This window comes from Lagenorhynchus albirostris, chromosome 7, assembly GCF_949774975.1.
Source record: "Lagenorhynchus albirostris chromosome 7, mLagAlb1.1, whole genome shotgun sequence".
Taxonomy (NCBI): Eukaryota; Metazoa; Chordata; class Mammalia; order Artiodactyla; family Delphinidae; genus Lagenorhynchus; species Lagenorhynchus albirostris.
This window is the reverse complement of record NC_083101.1, coordinates 46,245,266-46,258,837: the sequence shown is the minus strand read 5'-3', so window position 1 is coordinate 46,258,837 and position 13,572 is coordinate 46,245,266.

Genomic DNA, 13,572 nt, shown 5'->3' with positions numbered 1-13,572 from the left:
AATTACCAATGGCATTTTTTACAGAACTAGAACAAAAAAGTCTTAAAATTTGTATGGAGACACAAAAGACCCCAAATACCCAAAGTAGTCTTGAGGGAAAAAAACGGAGCTGGAGGAATCAGACTCCCTGACTTCAGACTATACTACAAAGCTACAGTAATCAAGACAATATGGTACTGGCACAAAAACAGAAATATAGATCAATGGAACAGGACAGAAAGCCCAGAGATAAACCCACGCACCTATGGTCAACTAATCTATGACAAAGGATATACGATGGAGAAAAGACAGTCTCTTCAATAAGTGGTGCTGGGAAAACTGGACAGCTACATATAAAGGAATGTAATTAGAACACTCCCTAACACCATACACAAAAATAAAATCAAAATGGATTAGAGACCTAAATGTACGACTGGACACTATAAAACTCTTAGATGAAAACATAGGAAGAACACTCTTTGACATAAATCACAGCAAGATCGTTTTTGATCCACCTCCTAGAGTAATGGAAATAAAAAGGAAAATAAACAAATGGGACCTAATGAAACTTAAAAGCTTTTGCACAGCAAAGGAAACCATAAACAAGATGAAAAGACAACCTTCAGAATGGGAGAAAATATTTGCAAAGGACTCAACGGACAAAGGGTTAATCTCCAAAATATATAAACAGCTCATGCAGTTCAATATTAAAAAAAACAAACAACCCAATCCAAAAATGGGCAGAAGACTTAAATAGACATTTCACCAAAGAAGACATACAGATGGCCAAGATGCACATGAAAACCTGCTCAACCTCACTAATGATTAGAGAAATGTAAATCAAAACTACAAAGAGGTATCACCTCACACCAGTTAGAATGGGCATCATCAGAAACTCTACAAACAACAAATGCTGAAGAGGGTGTGGAGAAAAGGGAACCCTCTTACACTACTGGTGGGAATGTAAATTGATACAGCCACTATGGAGAACAGTATGGAAGTTCCTTAAAAAAACTAAAAATAGAATCACCATATGACCCAGCAATCCCAGTACTGGGCATATACCCAGAGAAAACCATAATTCAAAGACAAAGGCACCCCAATGGTCACTGCAGCACTATTTACAATAGCCAGGTCATGGAAGCAACCTAAATGCCCGTCAACAGATGAATGGATAAAGAAGATGTGGTACATATATACAATGGAATATAACTCAGTCATAAAAAGGAACGAAATTGGGTCATTTGTAGAGATGTGGATGGATCTAGAGACTGTCATACAGAGTGAAGCAAGTCAGAAAGAGGAAAACAAGTATCTTACATTAATTCATATATGTGTAACCTAGAAAAATGGTACAGATGAACCAGTTTGCAGGGCAGAAATTGAGACACAGATGTAGAGAACAAATGTATGGACACCAAGGTGGGTAAGTGGCGGGGGTGGTGGTGGATGGTGGTGTGATGAGTTGGGAGATTGGGATTGACATATATACAATAATACGTATAAAATGGATAACTAATATGAACCTGCTGTATAAAAAATAAATAAAATAAAATTCAAAATAAATAAAAATAAATAAAGACAGTGGGGAGTGTGTGATGTCAGAGAATCCTATGAAATATAAAATTCCTTAATGAAAAAAAAATTTACATGTTATGTCACTGATATGTGCCATTGTTTTCCCCTTTTCTCGTATTTATAATATTAACTGAAATAACATCTGCAAATGTGTTTTACCCATGCCTAAAATAAATTAGAGGTCCTAAATTTATTCAATTGGTTTTTTATTGGTTCATTTGTTTCATTAATTAATTCACTGTTTCCCTTATACTCTGAAAAGATATTAATTTAAAAATTCTAATCAACATGATAAAAAAAGTAGATTTCATATTTATTATTCACAGAATTTTCTAAATCTCTAGAACAAAAACAAACTTTTTCAATGAATCTCATCACTGGCCTATTTTCACTGGTAATTTCATACATGTGACTCATCAAAATTCTGCCTCTGTGTATATGTGTGTGTGTGTGTGTGTATGTGTGTGTGCATGTGTGTGTGTGTGTCGAGGGAGAGGGGAACTTAGGTTTTTGTCATCACCATGCCAATATACTTGACTTAAGCATTATCTCTTTCTCTTATATTTCAAAATTGTCTTCCTGAGTGTCTGAAGATCTGGCCTTTTAAGTCAAAATTACATAGTTAACCCAATCTACTTCAGTAGCTTACTTACTTCAGGGTTTTGTTTTCACTTAATCATTTTACATTTTTATTTTCCACATGGAATTTTGCCTGTGTGCAACTTCATTTCCATAGTAGGCATATAGAACATCATGAACACAGTTTACTTACAAAGGAAAATCTTTATAATTCACTTGATGCATTATTGTTTTTAACCTAATTTATTTTTTTCATGGAATTTAATACTAAAATTATATAATGCATTTCCTTGTTTACTTACTTGCTGCTTCTCTTCTACACAAAAATATAAAGTTTACGAAACCAGGAACTGTCTCTTTGCTGCTCTATCCTCACTCAAAACAGTACCTAGCACATATTAGATGTACAATAAATATCCCATATTTCTAGTACAATTTGTTGAAAAGATTATCTTTACCCATTGACTATGTCAAACGGCAGTTGGCTAGGTGTACGTGGTTCTATTTCTGGTCTCTCTATTTTTTTCCATTCACTTATGTCTTACCTTTATGCCAAGTCTCAATTGTCAGGATTACTGACCTTTATAATGAATCTTGAATTTAAGTGGTGCAGATCCTCCAAATTTGCTCTTATTTTTCAAAATTATTTTGGCTATTCTAAGCTCTTCACGTTTCCACATGTATTTAGAATGTACTTTTCAATTTCTATAAAGTGTCTTCTGTGGAGTTGATTAATATTGATTTAAACTATAGATAAATTGGGGAATATTTGTTTTGCTAACCTTACTTTTCTTTTATTCCAATTTCCTTTGGCTACCTTTATATTGTTGAAATGATTTCATTGTATAGGCTACTTCAAATCATTTTTCAGAATCAAGGGGTAGATAAATAATCTGACACAGCCCTGAAATATAAACAGAAGGAAATTTTGATTATTGTGCTTCCCTCATCCAGATAACAGTTAATATTTAGATCCACATGAGATGCTACTATCACTATACTGATCAGTGATTCTCAACTACTCCTTGGGGCATGCTTCCCTATTCTATTAATGTGACTGATGATTACGTACTAAGAACACGAAAGGCAAGGAGGCACGAAACAAAGTTGCGAAGCATTGGCATAAAGCGAATCATTCTTCAAGACTAAGGTGAATAGCAAGAAGACATCTGGATTCAGTGCAAAGGAGGTAGAAGTTGACTGGCTACGCTCTTCAGTTCTCAGTGCACAGTGGAGTTTAGTATAATTTCTATTTCAAATTTAGTTTCTAAATGCTATCTTTATTAAAATATCAAACAATTAGGTTAATACAAAAAGTAAAATAATAGTTTAGATACTTAGTTATATTTTAATTTCTATATGTATATATTTCTGCTGCTGAAGGCTCTAGACTATATTTCTTCAGTATATGAAGAGGGAGAGAACAAGAAACGTGAGTTGTAACACCAGAATCAGATAGTAGTGCGATTAAGTAAAAATGTACAGGAATAATCTTAATTGAGAATATCTTCTAGACTTCTATCATCTAGTTGGAGCAGAGGATTCCAAATATCAGCCTAGAGTCTTATGCTCTTTTAAAACACCAGGTATATAATGTCAAATAATTTTGACGAGTGTATAATTTTTCTATTTTTTATGTCAATCAGGAAAATACTTCCCTAGCTTATCTGTACATCTTAACACAGATTAAATTTCTGACCTGGAGATGAGGTAAATGACTGACCCAACTAACTCAAGAGAAGTATCAATATTTTTCTTAACAGCCATAGACTGTGTGTGCATATGGAGGGGGAAAGTGTCTGCTTAAATTGTTCATATTCTTTGTTATGGGTTGAATTGTGTCCTTCTCCCACCCCAAAAAACTTGGAGTCATAATGCCCAGGACCTCAGTATGTGACTCTATTTGGAGGTAGGGTCTTTGCAGAATTAATCAAGTTAAATTGAGGTCATTAGGGTGGGCCCAAATCCAACATAAATGGTGTCCATATAAAAAGGGGAAATTTACACAGAGACCAACACACATAGAGGCAAGATGATATGGAGAGACACGGGGAGAAGATGACGATCAATAAGCAAAGGAGAGAGGCCTAGAACAGACTCTTTGTTCACGGACCTCAGAAGGAACCAATCCTGCCAACACCTTGATTTCAGACTTCAAGCCAGAACTGTGAGACAGCACATTCTCTTGTTTAAGCCATGCAATTTGTGGTACTTCGTTAAGGCAGCCCTAGAAAACTAATACCCCTTTGTACTGATACAAAATGCGGTAATTAGACAGTACAGGAAGTCCAAAATGAGTCCATCCAGTCTTTCCTATTCCCTTTTGATAGCAGGAACATTTACATTCATGACCCTTGATATGGCAAGTGATGGCTTTGTTGTGGTAGTAGGCATGATTGATGAAATTTTGTCATATGCATGCTCTCAGCCACTGGGATAGCTTGTCTATATACTACTTAATTATCTAAATACTTCTCAGTGAAGTAGTCTATGCCCGAGTGTAGGTTCTCGGGTGATCTACTTGAGGTAGTTAGGAATTGCAAAGGCAGAAGTCTCAGTATATTCCAGTCAAAGAATTAAGCCACTAGAATGGCCAAGTCTGAGTAGTAAACCCAGGAAAGTAGGTCACTGAGTATTGGAAATTCTCAAAGTCATGCAGATCTCTGTGACAGTGGGGATGAGAGCTGGGTGTCAACGAGGAGCACAGTAACTGATCCATTTTGTCTCCCTGGTTGAGGTCTGATTATTAAATACATTGTCGTGTATCAGGTTAAATTTGAAAAGCATAGGAAAGGTTAGACATTCTCTCCCCAGTAAAACACTACAAAGATAATACAAAGATAATATTGAATCTGTTGCAAAGAACATCAATATGAGAATTGAGAATGTTGAGATTACAATTTATATGACTTGGGACTGACAATTTAAAAGTCATACAGACCCAAGCCTATAGCCACAAGAATAGCATTCCACCTGTATTATAACCATCACCAAGAAGAGTAGTATTGAGAGATGCTATTAAGTATTATTCAGGCTTAGGACATGTGTTGTATCTTTTTGGCAGGCAATGCCAGCCAGAAAACCCTAGTATGTAAAAGAACGTGGGAAAAACATCTATGTTTTTCATCTATGTGATCATATTCGCTCAAAAATATTAAAAAATGTAACCTTTCAAACTTGAAGATGCCATAAATGCTCAAGAGACTGTACCAAGCTAGTGATCACGAGAACCCACTGAATGAGATCCAGAGAAGCTGCAGTCTTGAGGCTGATGAAAAACTCTTTAGGAGCCTCTCAAAATTTTCACTGAGACAGAGCATGTAATGTCCTGGAAAAAATCTCATGGCTCATATTCTGGTTAAATTTTGATCCAAGGGGAAAGCATTTATGAACTAGTTTGAAATGTCAAAATACAAAGGTGAAGAAGACAATGTAATAGAGGTCAATGATGTAAATTTTCATCCATTTCTACAGTTTCTGACATAACATCAGAAGCCACTGTGAGCTATAAAAGGACTGTTGCAATAGTACAGCTACAGGACCAGAGGCTGAGTAGCAGACACAAGATTCTGGAATAGAATCAAGACTGTTTGAGAGTAAGAGCAAGCAGAGTGGGTACAAAGAAACTGAGGCAAATCCAGGGAATTGTAATCAACCAGAAATATCCACCTTTTACTTTTGTAATATATTGACTATATATACTTTGGGTTTACTTAAAGAATCAGGAAAAGAACAGACATTTAGATGGGATATGATTTCATATCACATGCAGCTTTTCTTGTATTCCCAGCCACAGTGGCTGTAAGAGAAAACAGTTGGAAGGGATGCTTTTACTGAAGAGTGGTAAGTTCTGGTGGAGGAGGGTAGTTAATAATTAACACTCTCATCCCTATGTATACTCCCAGATTTAAGAACTTTGGAGTTTTGTGAAAGACATAGAAGTACATCACAGGAAGCAGTCTTCCAGGATTGAGTTCATTGATTCAGTCTGGTTCCCACTGGGCAGGTGACAGGAAGAGGTTGGATGGAGACACATAAGAAAGATTTTGCAGAGTGTTCTCCAGAATCATGATATGAATTGAGGATGCTTTCAGAGATTTGGTGTAGTGATGGCTAAGAGTTCAGGCTGGAAGCAAGACTGCCTCGGTTTGAATCTTAGCTGTGGAACCTACTACATAAGTAATAACATAAATTATAAGGAAATACAATATTCTCTTGAATGAATATAATGTAGCTTATTTATCTATTCCATGTTGATGCACATGAGTTGTTCCCAGGTTTTACAGTGAGTAATAATATGAACTTTTATACATGGACATATGCACACTTTCATGTTTAGGAGAAGAATTCTGTAATAGAGGGATGTTAGTTAATGGACATGACTCCAGTGCAGGATGAAAGGATTCCTTTGTTCACCTATGGCATTGGGTTGCAACGTCCTATCTCTGTTATTTCTTTGACACAATATCTTCTTTACCTGAATTCTCTGATTCTTAATCCACAACCATGGGCTTGCCTGTTATCCTTTCTTTCCTAATAATTCTCTCTTTTCAACTTTTCAAACATGCATACTGTAATGACAGAATTGTTGCCTATGCTCCTCTGATCAAGTTCCACTCAACTGTCTAAGTTTCTTTTTTTCTTTCTTTTTTTTTTTTTTTTTTGGCGGTACGTGGGCCTCTCACTGCCGTGGCCTCTCCCGTTGCGGAGCACAGGCTCTGGACGCGCAGGCTTAGCGGCCATGGCTCACGGGCCCAGCCACTCCGCAACATGTGGGATCTTCCCGGACCGGGGCACGAACCCACGTCCCCTGCATCGGCAGGTGGACTCTCAACCACTGCGCCACCAGGGAAGCTCAGTTTCATTTTTTTTTAATGCCAGCCCCTGATGCAGTTTTTATCGTAAGTTTCTAGTTCTGACTGTTCCTCAGTATCCATTTTGCTGGGACCATTTCATATGTGTCTCCTCTTTTTATTGTGGCTAGATGTTTTTTTGGTTGCTGTTGTTGTTTTTAACTTTGCCCTGGCTAGCCTCTGAGACCCTCAAGTCCAGGACCATAACTCATTCGAATATTTTAGCATGGGTGGGCAGAGTGAGTACATAACACTTAGTAGATGACAAATACTACTGAAAAATACATGAATAATTGAACATATACCTTAATTTATATTAACTGAGTCTGTTGTTTAAGCATTGAGTGCCCTCTATTATAATTAAGCAAATGTTTTCCTCCTATCTTTTCTGCTGTATATAGGGTCCACTATTTAATCATTACTTTTTAAAACTAATACTCTGTTGACTAGTTATTGATATGTATGTGTAGAAGGTGAGGTGTTAGTATCAAAGTATATATTTCTTTTAGAGATCCTTTCATATGATAAAGTGTTTTTTTCCCCAGCTTCATGGTATGCTATTTAGGCTAAACTTTATAACGCCTCATAAAATATTGGTTTTTAGTCATTTTGTTTGTTACTACTGTCTAAGCCCTTTTTGTTATATATAGTACCAAAGTTTCTATATTTGTGATTTAAATACAATGAAGATATTAACATCATTTTCAATCAAACTCACCCAGGTATTTAATTTAGTTAAGATCTCTAGTGACTGTATGTTGTCAGGGATAGATTGAAATTGAAATTGACAGGAGTAAAATAAAGTTCTTCCACCTCTCCAGAATCCCGAGTGAGAGCAAAAAATAAAGTCTCAAATTATCTGAAAATGTATAAATAAGTAGTCCATTGTTTCCTTCTGGAAGAGTTAACGAATAAACGAATAATTATTGGATGGGCAGAAAGCAATGATTACAGAATTAAGTACATGTGCAACAAGCTAGGATCTTTGTTTTGTCAATACTTTTAGAATGAATCAACATTATTTGTGGATATTTACCAGTTTATGGTAAAGGAATATGCTAAACTCAGTCTTTCTGTAAAGAACAATAAATTCACTGAGAAATCATGTGTCGTTAGCATTTGTTTCTGAAAGTGTGAAAATTTGGTGTAACTTTTGTCCCTAAAAGACCCATTTATGAACTTAATATCATTTTATATTAATTTGAAAGTTGGTAAAAATTAATTTTCTGTGCTTGAAGGTTGTTTTTATTGCTTCAAGTATTATTCTGACAACTATAAATGCCAAAGATTTTGAGAAAAACTTTTGCACAATCCATTGGAAAAAAATGGATTCAATAACATATGAAACAAATTCTAAACTTCATGTTTTTAAGTATGTATCTTCATAGACATATGCCTTGATTTTTATTTTCCTCTTCAAAATATTAATAATGATCCCTATCTGCTATCTTCACAAAGTTGTTTAAGACTCAGGTGATATGGTTATGAAAGCAAATTTTAAAATGTATGAACTCTGAAATTAAGAACTTTCATGCTAGATAGAGAGCACTCTAATAGTCTTTGAAGAGTTTATACAATTAAACCAAGTGCTTAATTTTCTAAGTCATGGCAGTACTCATGTGGAGAATAAGCACAATGGCTAACCTGCAGTGCTGAATTTCTACGGGGCAACTGGGATAAGAAGTGACAGTTTTGTAGGGTACTCTAAAGGTTTTCATTCCATTCTAACATGTTAAAACAAATCAATATCTGTATATAATGTTTCACTTGGATTTATTTATTTATTTTTTGATGTTTCCTTGCTTTGGAGAAATTTCTGTCTTGGATGTGACTGGTTATTTGTTTATGTGTAATCTAGGAAATGCCCCTTTATCAACTTCAGGAACAATTTAGGAAACGAAGATGGTTTTTCTGGGTGAAATATAATCCACTTACTAAATAATATCTGCTTTTAAAAATGCTTTTTGGTTAAATCGTATGTACTTGAATATTTAAGATCCACTGTCCTAAGAGTCAGAATGTTAGTTCAGGTAATACTGATTAACATATCAGGCATATAAACATATATCTACATGTACTATGTGAATAGACAGATAAATAGGTACAAATTATATGCATACACGTACAGAGACAAGTATGTATATTCATACATACATGTCTGAAAAAAATTAACCTTGCCGAGTTGAAGTGTGTTCTTAAAATCACACTGATCATGTGCGGTCAATAATGTAAAGCTCAGTGACTTTCTTTTATCAACTCACAGAGCGGAGGAATATTGTTCTAGTATGGACTTTTCTCACGTAACTGAGTTTTTGTCTGCAAATCTTCTATCCTGTTTTTTGGCATAAATAGTCAAATGTGCATTTCTCGTATCTTTGAAGGTATATTACTGGGCTCTCAGGTGTATATAAATTGTGTCCAACATAAAGACTGCTCTCAGAATGTTAAAGAGAAGCTCTGTGACTTATTGCAAAAATATTCCATATTTTTTCTCTTTTCTGTTGCTTGAGAGCATAAGAGTAACATGGTGCAGTGGAAGGAGCATGAATATATATATATACGCACACACACACATATGTATATATATATCCAGCTCATTATTTTATTATTTATCTTTATAAATGTAGATTATCATACTTATCTAGAGATGACAATAAATCAAATTGATCCAGAATCCCTATTCTCAAAATAGTGTTATTGTGCTATCTTCTGGACAGCAGATGATACTGGCTTGTGGGAGCCTGGATGCAGTGACTTATTACTTATCTCTTGGCTAAGTAGGTAAATTCATGACCTTTCAGCTCAAAATATGTGCTGGCCATCTGCTTCTGGATGCCTGAGTCAACGTAGTAGCAAGGCAGAATCACAAGGTTTTAGACCTTTAGATCTTCTCCAACACCTCTCATTCCCTTTAGTTTTAAAAATTCCTATGGAATTTGTCTTTTGAGTCATTCACACTTTAGTGAAAATTCACTCAACTTAGTTTGTTGACAAATTTATGAACCATCAAAATGACTACTCTGCAAGTCTTCTGTTCTTTCATGTCCTGTCCACAAACTCTGTTACTATTTTCTCTTTTTAAGTTCATCCTTCATCTTTCTAATTTGATCTACATTGTTGCTACCCATTCATGAAATCAACTTCTTGACTGATTTGCCTCCTTATGGGCAGTGCCTTGCTCAATCACTTGCAGAAAGCCCCTGCTGGCTTTAACCTTACACTTGGGAATTTACACTTACATGTACTAATCTTCTTTGCCATTTTGAATTCACAAGTAAGATTCATACTGCCAAGAAAAAGCTACAGAACTGAGAGGCTGGAGTTACTGAGTTTCAGATTTTCAGACAAAGAGAATTGGTCTGCCTCACTTTGCCACCATCACAAAGCCATATTATAGAGAAACCCAAGGGTCCTGTCTTGTACCCAGTGTGGAAGGCCAGTAGCATGTATATTTTGTTGTTCAGTTTTGTATTTCCTTTTTGTAACAAATAGTATCAGAACACTCAAGAAAGTATATTTCACATATGACAGCCATTCCTACTCTGAAATTAAAAAACAAAAATGGGATCTCTTGGTAAGAAAGCCAATAGTATGATCATAGCACTACATCCACGATAGGCTAGTCCTAGTGTCAAGTTGTAATAAATTTATATGTTGGAAGATGCCCATTTTTTAAAAACTTTTATGTAACTTTCTCAAGCCTTAAATGTTACCATCTTATGCTCTATTCCTTAAACTAAGTACTTCTTGATTATCCAAGATCATTTTTGTTTTGTTTCATTTTATCCCAACTGTAACACATTTCTCTAATTTAAAAATATTTTATGAAAATAATTTTTACCTTTGTATAACAATATTAAGAGAAAGAAAAAATATAAATGATTTCCACAAAGTCTTATGTTGGGTCTCAACAGCATAAGAGTATAGATCTTGTGAATAAAACTGCAGCTTTGGGAAGCCAAAGCAAATATTTGCAAAGCAAAGAACACCCTCTGAGCCAGACAACTCCTGGGACATGATTCAAAGCTAGGTCACAACAGAGGAAAAAAATGAAATCTTGACTCTCCCCAGAATACCCGACTTCCATTTTTTTCTGGGGGAGCTGAAACACAGAGAGCATGATCCAAGTTTAATCATTCCATGTTAGCCATTTTACAACTTTAAACATACTATCCCCAAACTTTCAACTCTGCACTGGATTAATTAAATCATAATTAAGATTGAAAATTAAAATCTGGAAAACTTACTACACCTATCTTTTTATTCATGCTTATGGATCATGAGTTTGTAAATGTGATGGCCACTGAACATCTGTAAAAATAATAAGGTAGATTTGTACACTCTGATGTACAAAAAGTTATCTAAACCACATTATCAATTAGTAAACAAGACTTGGGATACTGTTTATGTGTTATAATACCATTATTAAAGATAAAAAATACTTTTATATACACTCTGTATTAGAGTTCTCCAGAGAGACAGAACCAATAGGACATATATAGAGAGAAGAAATTTACTTTAAGGAATTGGCTCATATGATTGTGGGGGATGGCAAGTCTGAAATCTACAGGGCAGGCTAGCAAGCTGAAAACTCAGTTAGGAGTTGACACTTCAGTCTTCAGACAGAATTTCTTCTTCTCTGGGAATTCTCAGTTTTTTAGCTCAAAACCTTCATCTGATTAGATAAGGCTCACCCACATTTTTGAAGGTAATCTCCTTTATTCAAAGTCAACTGATTATAGATGTTAACCACATTTACAAAATACCCTAACGGCAACACCTAGATTAATGTTTGACTAAATAAGGGAGTACCATAGCTTAGGCAAGTTGACACCTAAATCTAACCACCACGGGGAGAGAATTATACAAAGGAGTGAATGCCAGGAGCTGGGAAATCAGTGGTGGCTCCTTGCAGAAGGTGTATAGTTTTGTGCTTGTTTAAGTAATTTTTCACCAGGTAAGAAATGCATAGAATCCACAGATGGGCAACATTTTTTCTCAAATAATTTCTACTGAAAAATCAGTGTATACTGCTTCTAGATAATACACTGGCAATTCTGAGGATAAACTGGTAATCTATAAACAAACTCCTTTTTTTCATTTTAACATTCAGATGAATCAAGTTAGAAGTAGTCTACTTTCACACCACCATCTCTCAGGACAAGGTCAAACTCAGGACAAGGTCAAAAGCACAAAAGTAACCAAAGAACATTGTTTCATGCCACACCCATTTCCCAAGGCTTTCATTCATTCTATGCCGAGAATGATTCGGGCATGTTTACACGTGTGTGTGTGTGTGTGTGTGTGTGTGTGTGTGTGTGTGTGTGTGTGTGTGTGGTGTGTAAGTGCTTATGACATTAAAGCAATTTGTGACACAGTAGCAGGTGAAATGATTCACAAAAGTTGTGTCAGCCTGAAGTCAGAGTCAATGAGGGAACCTCAATTCCTTGTTCTTAGTCCAATGTCAGGCTGTAGCCCAAGGTTACAGCATATGAGCAGGGCTGCAGATCACAGAAAAGTCTTTCCTGAGATTAATGGCAGGGCTGAGCCGAAGATGACTGAAAGGGCACCCTCTGGCATGCTCATTTATTAGGGATTTACTTGTTGGCTAATGATAGAAATAACAGTTTGTATCTGACAAACACAACTGGATATGGGCAGTGAGAAACTCTATATTTGAAGTTGTATTATACTGGATCCATACAATTTCCCCTTCTATTGCTCAGGCTGTCATCACAGTCTCTGTCAGTGAAGTTTGTGCTTTTTACTTTAATTTTTAGGAAAGGTAATTATTTTTGCAAAAAAAAAAAAAAGGTAACACAATTGAAGATCATATTAAATTAACTTTTAATTTTCCTGCATCCTTTAGACATTTTTCAAATACATATGTAATTTCTAGATTGCTATAATCATAGCAGAGATAGAATTAAAATTTTCAGTTAAATTCTTACTGTTAACACTATTCTGTGGTCTATATTTCCTAAAAGTGTTTTTTTGATTGTTTTTATTACAAAAATACATTCTCATATAAAATGTATTAAATGCTGGTAAACAGAAGAAACTTTGTCACTCTTGATCTTAAAACCATGCTACAACTACTGTTAGCAATATTTTTCCTATGATCTTTATATTTTAAATTAACATATACACATATGTAAATTAACATATACACATAGGTAAATTCACATATGCATATATACACACCTGATTATGCATCCACATGTTGTGAAATTTACTGTTTTCCTTTTCTTTTTCTGTTAATGCTGTATTGTGATAAGTTATTTCATTATTTATCCTTTAAAAATATAATTTAAAATGGATGAACATTATTTCTTTGTGAAATTTTATTTAACTAACCACCTGATATCAGATAAACTTTTTTTTCAATTTTTCAGCCATTAAACAGTACTGTGATGAAGACTTTATTATTATATATTTGTCCTTATTCCTGGAAATAAATTATGAATAATAAGATGCTGGGTCAAAGAATATGTGTATTTGCTATGGCCTGAATGTTTGTGTCCCCCCAAAATTTATATGTTGAAATTTCGTGCCTGATGTGACAGTATTGGGAGGTGGGGTG